Source organism: Mesitornis unicolor, unplaced genomic scaffold, assembly GCF_000695765.1.
Source record: "Mesitornis unicolor isolate BGI_N332 unplaced genomic scaffold, ASM69576v1 scaffold8660, whole genome shotgun sequence".
In the NCBI taxonomy this organism is placed as follows: domain Eukaryota; kingdom Metazoa; phylum Chordata; class Aves; order Mesitornithiformes; family Mesitornithidae; genus Mesitornis; species Mesitornis unicolor.
The window spans coordinates 73,844-76,303 of NW_010160231.1; positions in this window are offsets into that span (position 1 = coordinate 73,844).

Consider the following 2,460-nt stretch of genomic DNA (forward strand, 5'->3'; position numbering starts at 1 on the left):
ATTGTATTCTTGTTTGCTATTACCTGTCCCTGTCCCTAGAAGTCTACAGGAAAAATGCATTTGAAACAATACACTCAAGGATTAAGAAATGTTCAATTTGAAGTAAATGACAGCATGAAAGAAAAAAAAAGGAACATTTGCACCTATACAGGCAACATTTGACTCGTACCCATTGACAGAGCAATCCAAATTACACAGAACTTGGTAGAATTTCCCATACTTGCTATGGGAATATACATACATATACAAGATGACTGGTGACTCAAAAGACAACCAGATGCCTCATTCCAGAAGAGCATTTCTAACATCACATGTTGTGTTTAGCTACAGGACTTGTATCCATCCATCTGCTAAACTCAACTTCTTCACCAGAACATTCCCATCAAACCTTCATGCTCAAAGAGGGTGGTAGTTTTGGGGCAGACTGTACAGGCAAAGCAGGAGAAATCAGAAGACTGTCCCTACCAAACAGAGGTGACAAAGAGAAAGGGAGAGCTGGCTTGAATGCTGACCTGGAGGTGACTGGGAATAGCAACAAAGGCAGACAGATTCACGAAGGACAGTAACTGAAAAACCTGCAGACCCGGGGCTTATTAACAGCAGCACTGTAAGACAACAGAACCAGCCTGCAAGGAAGTAATGAAACCTGAGGGAGATGCTGGCAGACAAAAACACATTAACAAGGCAGTGGCCTTGGCAGCGCTGCACTGTGGTTTAACACAGCTGCTCATGGCAGCGTTCCCACCATCTCCCACCACATGGCACCGTGTAGCGGCTTCTTAACTACAGAGATCTGAGGAAGCAGTTCAAGAAACCTTGTGGCCCTGAGAGAAGAACCCGCTTAGCTTCCGATAAAGACCCAAAAGACATTACTGAGGCCAAGAGAAAGGCTGGAGAAGTTTACTACAGAAGAGGAAAGGCTATGGAAGTATTACATATGGAGAGACCCAAAACATCTTCTGTGTCCCGGTGTGTCTGGTTCTGCTCCAAGGAAAGAATTTCTGTTAGATACAAGGGCAGAGGCCACCTGACTTAGAGCTGGGAAACTGCTCTTAAGTATCCACCTTACTTCAGTCTTCCAGCTGTGACTGTAAAAAAATTCTTTTCAGCCAAGAATTCGGCAGGAAGACTGTCAATGTCACATCAGAGAATTATCAAACATCTTAAAAAACCTAGAAAAATGCCAGTTGCCACACAGTGCCTTCACTTCCATCAATTTCTTAAAATAGCAGTTCCATTGAAAGAAAGAAGCTCCCTTATTTTTCTTCCTTGAAGTAATAACAGAAAAATCCAAAGCCTGCCAAACGCTTACACTAGTGAGCAACTTTAATCCTGTGAGTAGTTCTACTGAAGAAAACAGAGCTGCTCGTGGCAATAAGCACCTGTCACTCTCCCAGCACTAAGTGACAGACACTAAATACATTTACAGAAGTGATATCCCGTGCAGGAATCAGCTGACATCTCATGCACTTAAGACTTGTTAAGTGGGAACAAACAGCTACTCAACACAGAGTGATACGAAGAAACAGAAGAAGAAGTATTTTCATTGGCTCCGATTATTTTTGCAACAATAATAACTGGTATTACTAAGAACAGGTAAAAAAGCCTTGAGGCAGAAATACATTTAAAGGATGCTCCTTTAACACAGATGGAAAATTGAATATTTAAATACATGTTGCAAACATTTTTTCAGTCTTAAAATGAGCAGGTAAAACTGCCAGAACTGATTCTGAAAGGAAGTCTCGATTCCTCTTCCATAACCCCATGCAGACATTGCAACAACTCCTTGCTACTTGATAGTCCATGGCTTGCACCATATGCTCTTACCACAGAAATGAGCTTGAGGCTTTGGCTCTGCAGTCAGATGCGTGTGGAGATGTCAAGGAAAAAGTCTGAAGAACTGAACTGCCTTTAAACATTACCAATGGCATACCACAGCTTGGGTTTATTTAAGGGCTCGAAATTCATTGGGAAACATAAGTGTTTGCTTTCAAAATACTTCTGAATGTTCTTCATTCAGTTTTCCACAAAGACAGAAAAAAAATCTCATGCTTGATACAACAGACTTATTAAAAAACTGCTGTGTTTGTGCACAACTGTCAACTGTAGCCTAATTCAACGGGTGCCAGACGAAACACCACACTGCAAAATCCAACTGAGGTTCATAAAAACGCTGTTCTGTCAACAGGGGAGACAAAGGTTTGGCCTTGGGTAACTGATACCACCAATTTTCTCCTGCAATAGCTTCCTCCTATGTCCTGATTCATAAGACTTCTTTGAAATTGTATTTCCAGCCTTGTTGTGTTATTCTGTATAATGGACAATTTTCAGGAGAGAAAAACCTGCCTCATGCAAAGTTACTTTCCAGATGCGAAGGTCCCACATTGGCCTAAGCTGCTCAAAGAACAGAATCACAGAATTGAGTTGGAAGAACCTTGAAAGATCATCCAGTCCAACCCC